Source organism: Triticum aestivum, chromosome 1A, assembly GCF_018294505.1.
Source record: "Triticum aestivum cultivar Chinese Spring chromosome 1A, IWGSC CS RefSeq v2.1, whole genome shotgun sequence".
In the NCBI taxonomy this organism is placed as follows: domain Eukaryota; kingdom Viridiplantae; phylum Streptophyta; class Magnoliopsida; order Poales; family Poaceae; genus Triticum; species Triticum aestivum.
Window position 1 is genome coordinate 82,943,697 of NC_057794.1, and position 11,772 is coordinate 82,955,468.

Genomic DNA, 11,772 nt, shown 5'->3' on the forward strand with positions numbered 1-11,772 from the left:
AGACCTACGGGTCCATAGTTATTAGCTAGATGGCTTCTTCTTTCTTTTTGGATCTCAAAACAATGTTCTCCCCCTCTCTTGTGGAGAACTATTCGATATAATCTTTTTTTTGCGGTGTGTTTGTTGAGACCGATGAATTGTGGGTTTATGATCAAGTCTATCTATGAACAATATTTGAATCTTCTCTGAATTCTTTTATGTATGATTGGTTATCTTTGCAAGTCTCTTCGAATTATTAGTTTGATTTGGCCTACTAGATTGATCTTTCTTGCAATGGGAGAAGTGCTTAGCTTTGGGTTCAATCTTGCGGTGTCCTTTGCCAGTGATAGTAGGGGCAGCAAGGTACGTATTGTATTGTTGCCATCAAGGATAACAAGATGGGGCTTTCATCATATTGCATGAGTCTATCCCTCTACATCATGTCATCTTGCTTAAGGCGTTACTCTGTTTTTAACTTAATACTCTAGATGCATGCTGAATAACGGTCGATGAGTGGAGTAATAGTAGTAGATGCAGGCAGGAGTCGGTCTACTTGTCTCGGACGTGATGCCTATATACATGATCATACCTACATATTCTCATAACTATGCTCAATTCCGTCAATTGCTCAACAGTAATTTGTTCACCCACCGTAGAATACTTATGCTCTCGAGAGAAGCCACTAGTGAAACCTATGGCCCCCGGGTCTATCTTTATCATATTAATCTCCTACTACTTAGTTATTTCCTTAGCTTTTTACTTTGCCTTTAATTTACTTTGCATCTTTATCACAAAAATATAAAAAATATTATTTTATCATATCTATCAAATCTCACTCTCGTAAGTGGCCGTGTAGGGATTGACAACCCCTATTCGCGTTGGTTGCGAGGATTTATTTATTTTGTGCAAGTACGAGGGACTCACGCATAGCCTCACTACTAGGAAAAACGCTACCAGTAACGTAGGTTTTTTGTATAGCAGTAGCGCGCTACAGCTAAATTTTAGCAGTAGCGTGTTTTTTACCCCGCGCTACTGCTAAAAATTTTAGCAGTAGCGCGTGCAACCCACGCTACTACTATTCCTAACCCACGCTACTACTATTCCTAAGTACTAGTAGAATATGATTCTTCCCCCACGCTACTGCTAAGTAATTAGAAATCCAAAAAAATAAAATTTAGATGCAATATTCATGGATACAAATCAAGACACATCCATGGCAAAATAAATGAAGGTCACAGAACCATTTTAACACTTACATTCTTACTTAGCACTTGCAGCGTTCATGGATACAACATTGAACATCTCAATTCAAAGAGATCACGAGATCCCATTTATACCTCAGACGCACACAAACATCATCACCGAAAGGTAGGTACCTTCCCTAGCGTTCCACCACCAACCTAAGTAGACCACTTCTCTAGATGTATCTACCAAGGCGTCGAGGTCCTTCACCTGGGCAACGTCCAGACAGTGGCGTCAAGGTACTCCACCTCGACGACTCCGTACGGTGGCGTCAAGGTCCTCCACCTCGGCGACCTCCGGCGCCGCAATCACCTGGACAATCATCTCTATGATGCGGTCGCCGGGCTTCACAGCGAAGTCCGTCTCCGAGTGGTTGAAGAGCACGATGCCCACCAGGTCGCGGTAGTCCACGTCGATCACCCCTGCGCCCACGTCGGGAAAGTGAAAACTTGTTAGTTCGGGTACTTGTGCAGACCCAGTTGGGTATTTTCTTCATTTATCAGTCTCTTTTAGTCTATTATGAATCTTCGAAACGGAAAGACACCTACTAAATGCATACCCTAGCTATATGTGTTCATGCTATCTTGTTGTTTTGGTGTATACAAGAAATTAATACTTGTGTATTTGAGCTATATATGCTTGAAATATTTGACGGTTAACATTCTGTTCTACATTTATTGTTGCATGGATAGGGAAATAGACAACCAAGGAATTCAGAAAATCAATTCCCACTGCTTTTCAAAACAGGGAATAGGCGAAGTCTATTTTGAATTTCGATATTCCATGCCAATTTCAAGTATATATGCTACCATGTAATCTTTGAACGTGGATCGAAATGAGATTTCAGGCTTTGTCAACCTTACCATGATCAGTACTAAATTCTCTAGGCTGCTCAACCTCTCCTTGTAGGCAGCATTTCTTTCACCTAGTATCCCGTTGTTAAGTTTGGAAAGAAACCTGCATACTTTCAGATAGTCATCCATATCCTGAAGAAAAAAACAGTATACATTTTCAGTGACTCACAATATATCATCGAATACTGCTTTGGTTTACTCTAAGAATAATTGCTACAAGACTCTCTACATACATACATACATACAGGCAAAGCAATTTTCACCAAGAATCAGCTAGCAGTCTAATATAATTCCCTTTCCAATTACTCAAGGAGGAACTGATGAAAAGACAAGTTAATTAGCTGGTACAAAAATTAAACCTTTTGAGATGGACGGATGCCCTCTTCACTCAGATCTGAAGATGGACGGATGCACCCAGTAGCTTTGTCGCAGACGACGATGGAGGAGAAGATCTCTGCACAAATCTTACCACTCCGTTGCTATCTTCTATCTGTAAATGAAAACAGACCTTACTTATCAGAGAAGCAAATGTGAAATTTTTTCAGATTAGATGTATTCAACAGAGACACTTCAATCACAGAGCTCAATATCTACTAGCTTAAATTCAAATGCTTTACTCAAGATTGAGATATCATACAGGACTCTGGCTGTACACTAACTACTCTGCGTGGTTTCCATCTAAGAAACTATCTACAGAGATAGTAAACGACTAGTCAGAATACGTAAACAACAAACTTTATACTAGAAGAGCTGCCGACAGTTACAGAGCCATTCTTCTTAAGTTAGTAGGAACCTTGCTGTTGCAGCGTATTTGGGGGCATTGGACATGGTATCCATGCCACCGGCGACGACGGCGTTGTTGTTCCCCGGCTGAATCGACCACAAGCATGACAACTATAAGGAGCAGGCCAACAAGCAACAACATAAGTATAAGGTTGGTAGTCAACCATGTGGCTACTCCGTTGAAGGTAGAGAGCTACTACCTCTCTTGCACATGGAAACACTAAGAAAAATAGCAAACGAACCCCACAACCAACCTGCACGTGGCAGGTATTTCTTTGTGTGAATCTACACGAACACACACATGCCTAGAAAAGCAACAAGTAAAAACCTAAGAATCAGAATCAGTACAAGAAGCATGGAAGGGCGTTTTCTCCTAATATAATCGACAAGATGAACACAAGCGCACTAAACCAGCAAGAAATTTACTGGGTTTCATGAGCCTTTTCCTCTTCACCCCGCATTATCGGTGACGATCTGTAGAACCACATGAATTGCTCCTACGCATCAGCGAGCCTGGGATCAACGCACTATGCAAAAAATAAACTAGGTGGCAGTGCACTAGATCCCTACCAATGCAGTAATAAAATAACACTGAACAGATCATGAACAAAACTAGTAATCTTTAGATGACACAGCGGAGCGAGCACATCATCAGGGGCTTGCAATCAATCGATCGGCGCTCGCCACCGTCAGGCCAATCAGTTGTGACCCAACCCACCAAAGCGGGAACCGCGGTCCACTAGGCCGACTCCCCGCTGTGACGATCCACACGAGCAGATCGCACGAGGGGAATGGGGGAGAGATTCAGAGACGGGGAAAGTAGCTTTACTGGGATGAGAGGAAGGTTCAGATACAGGTAGACGACAGAGAGAACTCAATACACACACATCACTCACGCGCCCACGCAGGGGCATGTAAAGTAGCCTCTCGCGACTCTGTCCCGATGCTTACTTGGCCCGATGACTTGTTCCTCCTCCTCCTATTGGCTGATCAGGTCCACCGTGGCACTAGTGGGTGCAGGTGTGACATTTCCCCCTCCATCAGAAGGAGCGTCACCTGGCGCTCCGGCCGGCTCTCTCCAGATTGCGGCGGCCGGGAAACGAAGCTTGAGCGTCTCGAAATCCTCCCATGTCACGGCTGCTGGTGAAGCGGAGTTCCAGCGCACCTGAACTTGAACCAGAGCTGCGTCGCCGCGCTTCACCATGCGCCTGTCGATGATCTCCACGGGCGCCGTCTCCACCAGAGTCAGGTCCGGTGGCTTGGGCAGCTCAGCGAAGACCGGCGTGTAGTTGGGCGTGTACGGCTTCAGTTGGGAGACGTGGAAGACGTTGTGGATGCGACTGTCCGGTGGCAGCATCAATTTGTAGGCGAGGGTCCCGATCTTGGCCTCCACCTTGAATGGCCCGAAGAATTTGTAGGCCAGCTTGGCGCAGGGTCGATTGACGACGGAGGACTGCGCGTATGGCTGAAGCTTCAGCAGCACGTCCTCGCCCACCTGAAAGCTTCGTTCCGTGCGATGGCGATCCGCCTTCTTCTTGAAGTGTTGCTGAGCTCGCAGCAGTTGCTGACGAAGACGGGCGGTGTGCGCGCCCCAGTCCCACTGCTCGTTGTCGAGGACCGGCGCCGGCTTGTCGTCCCAGAGTGCTGTGGCCCCCAAATTGGGCTCGGTGCCATACAGAGCTCTGAACGGGGTGCAGTTAAGGGAGGCGTGGAAGGAGGAATTGTACCAGAATTCCGCGGCTGGAAGCCACCGGCGCCAGCGACTGGGGTCGTCGTGGATCGCACAGCGCAGGTACATCTCCATGCATTGGTTGACCCGCTCGCTTTGGCCGTCCGTCTGCGGGTGGTAAGCCGTAGAGTACAACAGCTTGGTGCCTGTGGCCGCAAACAGCTCGCGCCAGAGCGCGCTGGTGAAGACGCGATCGCGGTCGGAGACGATCGAATTTGGCACGCCGTGGAGCTTGACGACATTGTCCCAGAATGCTCGTGCCACCTTGGTGGCGTTGAATGGGTGACGGAGGGGGATGAAGTGTGCAAATTTGGTAAGGCGATCGACGACCACCATGATGGAGTCGTATCCTTCCGAGGTCGGCAGCCCCTCGACAAAGTCCATCGTGAGCTCCTGCCAGGGTGCCGTGGGAACAGGCAAGGGAGCCAATTGTCCAGGCGGCCGGCAGTGCTCGTGCTTCGCCTGCTGGCACACCAGGCATTGCTTGACGAAGTCGTCGATGTCGCGCTTCTGCCCAGGCCAGAGGAAGAGCTTCTTGACACGCTGGTGCGTGGCAGTGATGCCGGAGTGTCCCCCCACCGCGCTGTCATGGAACACACTGATGAGCTTTGTGCGGAGCGCCGTGTTGCTGCCGATCCAGAGCCTGTCACCGCGGCGAATCAATCCTTTGTGCAGCTCGAACCCCTCCTCGTCTGGGCTGTGGATGGCGAGGCGGGAGAGCATCTCTTGCGCTGTGGCATCCGTCGCGTAAGAATTGGCGACCTCTTGCACCCAAACTGGCTGGCAGAGGGAGAGCGCAGCCATGCTCAGGGCAGCGCCCACCCGCGACAGAGCGTCAGCTGCCCCGTTGTCCGCTCCTCTTCGGTACTGAAATGTGAACTGCAACCCCACTAGTTTGGACATAGCCTTGCGTTGCAGATCTGTCTCCAGTTGTTGGTCCCCCAAATTGGACAGGCTTTTGTGATCTGTAAGGATGGTGAATGGCCCGCGCTGAAGATAAGCACGCCACTTCTCCACGGCCATCATCACTGCAAGAAACTCTTTCTCATATGCAGACAGTTTTTGATTCCGAACACCCAGTGCCTTGCTGAAATATGCCACCGGATGACCCTCCTGGACGAGCACCGCGCCGATGGCAGTGTCACATGCGTCGGTCTCGACTACGAACGGCTTGTCAAAGTCCGGCAGAGCGAGAACAGGTGTGCTTGCCATGGCGCGCTTGAGCAAATCGAATGTCGTTTGTGCTTGTTCAGACCAGGTGAAGCCCTTCTTCGTCAGTAAGTTGGTGAGCGGCTTGGCAATGATGCCATAGCGTGCTACAAACTTTCTGTAGTAGCCAGTTAAACCGAGGAACACGCGGAGTTCAGTGGTTGTCATGGGCACCGGCCACTGCAGCATCGTCTGGGTCTTGTCGGCGTCCATGGCCACTCCTTCCTTGGAGATGATGTGCCCCAGGTACTCAATGCTATCCTGCGCAAAGGAACACTTCGAGGCCTTGACGAACAATTCATGCTGACGAAGGAGCTCAAACACTTGCCTCAGATGCTCGACGTGCTCTTCCAGGGTGCCACTGAAGACCAGAATGTCGTCAAGGAAGACGATGACGAACTTGCGCGCGTGCTTGCCGAAGATTGCATTCATCAGGCACTGGAAGGTTGCCGGTGCGTTCGTCAGGCCGAACGGCATTACTCGAAACTGAAAGTGGCCATGGTGCGTTTTAAACGCGGTCTTGTGCTTGTCTTCTTCTCGCATACGGATTTGGTGATAGCCGGCGCGGAGGTTGAGTTTGGAGAAGTAAGCCGCGCCGGCCAGTTCGTCGAGCAGTTCGTCGACGATCGGCAAGGGAAACCGGTTCTTGATGGTGATGTCGTTGAGCCGCCTGTAATCGATGCAGAAACGCCAAGTCCCGTCCTTCTTCTTGACGAGGAGAACTGGTGCCGCGAAGGGACTCACGCTGTGGGTGATGACACCGGACTGCAGCATTTCGTCGACTTGGCGCTCGATCTCATCCTTTTGCAACGGCGAGTACCGGTACGGCCGCCCGTTCGCCGGTGGTGCGCCTTCCACCAGGGTGACGGCATGATCATACTGCCGGTGTGGTGGCAGTTTCTTGGGGTCGCCAAACACGTCGGCAAAGTCTTCGAGGACCGCTTGCACTGCTGGTGGAGGTGGTTTGTCCTTGTCCGTGCTCGGCGCCCGCCAGTCCACGACTGCCATGTACCAGATATCGTTGCCGGCGTGCCACTTGGCGAACTGATCCGGCTCGATGTAGTCGATGTTGGTAGTTGTGCCCTTGGGTCGAACACCTTGCAGTGTGACGGTCTTGCCCTGGTGCGCGAAGGAGATGGTCTTGTCCAGCCAGTGACAGTTCATGGGGCTGTTTTGTTTGAGCCAGTCCATGCCTAGCACGCCGTCGTATGCCCCGAGCGCAAGCTGGCGCATGTCCGTACTGAATGTGTGTCCTTGGCACCACCACTGGACAGCCGGGATCATGCTGTCGCAAACCAGGCGCTCCCCATTGGCGACACGCACTTCCACGAGCGGCAGAGGTATACCAGTGGCCTTGATCCGTTCCGCGAACGCCTGGGATATGAAGCTGTGTGTGCTGCCCGAGTCCACGAGCAGCAGCATCACCTGATTTCCCACCATGGCGCGAAGGCGGATAGTGCGCGGTGAGTCCCCGCCAGAGACCGCATGAGTGGAGATGAGGCAACACTCTGGTGCAGGTTGCGCCAGCTCCGGTGCGTCCAACAGGTCGAGGGTGTGCATGGCATCGTCAGTGAGCACCTCGCCGTAGTCGCCCACTTGGATGGTGAGCAATTGCGTCTGTTGCTTGCAACGATGCTCGCGGGAGTATCTGTCGCCGCACTTGAAACAGAGCCCGTTGGCACGCCTGAAGTCGCGGAGTTGACGCTCGCGAGCGAACTCGTCGCTGGCCGGCCGAGCCACCGCTGCCGCTGCGGGTGATCGCGGGGGAATCGCGGCGGGCAGAGGCGGGGGCCGCCCGGCTGGGATCGGTCGAGGGCGTGGGCGGCGCACGTCGTTTTCTTCCTCCTGGATGCGAGCCAGCACCGAAGCACGCGTGATGCTGGTCGGAGCCTGAAGGCGTACCGCTGCGCGAAGATCGTCCCGTAATCCGAGGAGGAACTGGGTAACGAAGAAGCGTGGGCTCAGCGAGGCATCAAGGGCGAGTAGATGGTACATGTGAGCTTCAAAGGCCGATCGATACTCTGCCACCGTGCCGGTTTGCCGCAGATGCAGCAGCTGATTCATCTCCAGTTCGAACTCCTCCGCCCCAAATTCTTCGCGGATCGCCGCGCAGAAAGCGTCCCAGCCCAGAGCACGATGAGCCTGACGATACGCTTGAAGCCAGTGGGCTGCCTGTCCTTCGATGTACAGCGTCGCCGTGGTCACCCAGTTGTGGGGAGGCACGCGGTACAGCTCGAAGTAGGCGACGCAGCGATCGATCCATAGGTACGGCGCGGAGCCGTCGAACTTTGGAAAATCATGCTTGGGAGGCTTGGTGAAGTACTCCTCTGGCCGTGGCATCTCCATGTCGTGGTGGAAGTCCCCGTGGTGTGGGCCGTCCACACGCCCCCCTTCGTGTCGGAGTTGAAGCAGAGGAGGGCCGTTGTTGACGAGGCGGGGTTGCGGCGCATGTGGATCCGCCGGTGCCGCCGAGGAGCCGGTGAGGGGGCCCCCCCGGGGTGTACTTGGTGGTCGGCCGGGCGGCGAGGTCGCTGGTGGTGGTGGTGCGGTGTCGCGCTGCTAACGAACCTCGTCGACGTCTGCCTGCGTCAGATCCACCTGCTGGCGCAGGTGCGCGAGATCGACGGTGACCTGCTTGTTGAAGGCGAGCTGCGCCTCCGTTTGCTTATCGCCTGCGATTTTGCTCTCGTCGAAGCGGGTGAGCAGGGACGAGAGCATGGACTTGATCTCCTCCGATGATTCGGCCATGGCGAGAAGGATATGCTTGGTTTGTGTGGAGGGTTTGGAAGGGGGCGCCGTCCGGCTCGGTCGATCTAACCCTGCTTGGGATTTTGTGTCGATTCGCCGGAGCAAATCAACACCCAGAGCAGTGGATGTTACAGATCGATCTCGCGGCGGAGTGGGAGGAAGAAAATTTCTGGCCGGGATCGCAGGAGGCTCTGATTACCAGTTGTGACGATCCACACGAGCAGATCGCACGAGGGGAATGGGGGAGAGATTCAGAGACGGGGAAAGTAGCTTTACTGGGATGAGAGGAAGGTTCAGATACAGGTAGACGACAGAGAGAACTCAATACACACACATCACTCACGCGCCCACGCAGGGGCATGTAAAGTAGCCTCTCGCGACTCTGTCCCGATGCTTACTTGGCCCGATGACTTGTTCCTCCTCCTCCTATTGGCTGATCAGGTCCACCGTGGCACTAGTGGGTGCAGGTGTGACACCCGCCGACGCCGACAAAGGGAATCGACGGAGATGGACGGGGAGAGAGGCAGGGGAGCAGCGGCGTGCGTGCTTGCGTGCTTACCGCTGCGGCGCGGAGGGCCGGACCGCGACGACGACGGTGACAGATGGCGACGGGGAAGGAAGAGACGACGCCGCGCAGAGGCCGGGAGCCCGGCCTTGGCTGCTGGAGACGCCGAGCAGCAGTTTCCCGTGTGTGCGGGGGCCTCCGGTGGACAGCGGAGGAGAGGAGGTTGAGGAAGGGGGGACAGGAGGCCGCTGGTGCAGGGGGTCTCGATCTAGATCTGGCTCGGGGTGGGTGGCGTGGGAGTACGTGGAGTGGACAGTTGGTGGCATAGTAGCAGCGCGGTGTGTCTCAGGCTGGTCACAATGGGAAGGAATTTAAAAGTAACATCACACACTCCAATACAACTTTGCTTATGTGGCACATATTTAATAAAGAAAAAGGTGCTTGTGGTAACTAGCTAAGTTACTGGAACATCACACACTTTAAGAAACAATGAGTCTATAATCTAATACATACATTATTGCATGACACTACATAGATGTTCCTACCCACTATGGAGGTAGTAACATAGTCTAGGGAAATGTGTAAGTTACTAGCTTATGTCCTTGCCCATTGTGACCAACCTTACCTGCGCTACAACTATCCATATAGCAGTAGCGCAGGTTTTATACCCCACGCTATTACTATTGTCTGATGAGGGGGCAGGGTGGAAATCATTTAGTAGCAGCGCAGGTTTTTTGTGCCCGCGCTACTACTATGTCATACCAGTAGCGTGTTTTTTCTGCCGCGCTACTACTAAATAGCAGTAGCGCAGGCCAAAAAACTCACGCTACTACTAAATGTCTATCTATAGGGGTTTTTCTAGTAGTGCCTTCTACTGGATTGATACCTTGGTTCTCTAAAACTGAGGGAAATACTTACGCTACTTTGCTGCATCATCCCTTCCTCTTCGGGGAAAACCAACGCAGTGCTCAAGAGGTAGCAAGAAGGATTTCTGGCGCCGTTGCCAGGTCAGGTCTACGCAAAAGTCAACATACCAAGTACCCATCACATACCCTTATCTCATGCATTACATTATTTGCCATTTGCCTCTCGTTTTCCTCTCCCCCACTTCACCCTTGCCGTTTTATTCGCCCTCTCTCTCTATCCTCCCTCTCTTTCTCTATTTGCCTCTTTTTGCCCGCTTGCTTTTTGTTTGCTTGCGTGTTAGTTTGCTTGCTTGTCACGATGGCTCAAGATAATACTAAATTGTGTGACTTCACCAATACCAACAATAATTATTTTATTAGCACTTCGATTGCTCCTCTTACCGATGCTGAATCTTGTGAAATTAGTACTGCTTTGCTGAATATTGTCATGAAAGATCCGTTTTCCGGCCTTCCTAGTGAAGATGCCGCTACCCATCTAAATAGCTTCGTTGCTTTGTGTGATATGCAAAAGAAGAAAGATGTGGATAATGATATTGTTAAATTGAAGCTATTTCCTTTTTCGCTTAAAGATCGTGCTAAAGCTTGGTTTTCGTCTTTGCCTAAAAATAGTATTGATTCATGAAACAAGTGCAAAGATGCATTTATCTCTAAGTATTTCCCTCCCGCTAAGATCATCTCTCTTAGAAACGATATTATGAATTTTAAGCAACTTGATCATCAATATGTTGCACAAGCTTGGGAGAGAATGAAACTAATGATACGTAATTGCTCTACTCATGGTTTAAATTTATGGATGATTATACAAAACTTTTATGCCGGATTGAATTTTGCTTCTAGAAATCTTTTAGAATGGGCCGCGGGAGGAACTTTTATGGAAATCAATTTAGCAGAAGCTACTAAACTCCTAGATAATATTATGGTTAATTATTCTCAATGGCATACTGAAAGATCCACTAATAAAAAGGTGCATGCGATAGAAGAAATTAATGTCTTGAGTGGAAAGATGGATGAACTTATGAAATTATTTACTAGTAAAAGTGTTTCTTCTGATCCTAATGATATGCCCTTGTCTACTTTGATTGAGAATAATAATGAATCTATGGATGTGAATTTTGTTGTAGGAACAATTTTGGTAACAACGTGTATATAGAAAATTTTAATCCTAGGCCTTATCCTAGTAATCCCTCTAATAATTATGGTAATTTCTACAACAATTCTTATGAAAATTATAATAAGATGCCCTCTGATTTTGAATCTAATATTAAAGAATTTATTACTTTGCAAAAGAATTTTAATGCTTTGATTGAAGAAAAATTGCTTAAGATTGATGATTTGGCTAGGAACGTTGATAGAATTTTTCTTGATGTTGATTCTTTGAAACTTAGATCTATTCCACCTAAGCATGGTATCAATGAGTCTCTCAAAGCCATGAGAATTTCCATTGATGAGTGCAAAGAAAGAACCGCTAGGATGCGTGCTAAGAAAGATGTCTTTATAAGAGCGTCTTCTCCTACTTTCTATGAAAATAAAGATGAAGATATTGATGTGTCCCCTTTTAAATCTTTGTTTTGCAATATGAATCTTGATAATGATGGGACTGAATATGACCCACCTTTACCTAGAAGGCGTTCCAAGAATTCGGAATTTGTTGATCTTGATGCTAAAATTGATAAAAGTGGGATTGATGGAATTAAAACCCTAGATGTTGCTAAACCCACTATTATGGATTTCAAGGAATTTAACTATGAAAATTGCTCTTTGATTGATTGTATTTCCTTGTTACAATCCGTGCTAAAT

The 11,772-nt window shown here is 49.8% G+C and overlaps 1 long non-coding RNA gene across 1 annotated transcript; it reads right to left on the reverse strand.

Annotated features, from left to right (window-relative positions):
- Positions 1 to 1,171: 1,171 nt before the first annotated feature.
- On the reverse strand, positions 1,172 to 3,731 carry LOC123098963 (uncharacterized). The gene is made up of 4 exons (XR_006448059.1): positions 2,869 to 3,731; positions 2,435 to 2,565; positions 2,085 to 2,207; positions 1,172 to 1,643 (listed from the first exon to the last, which is right to left on the reverse strand). It is a non-coding gene; the product is annotated as an uncharacterized lncRNA (long non-coding RNA).
- Between the last annotated feature and the right edge of the window lie 8,041 nt (positions 3,732 to 11,772).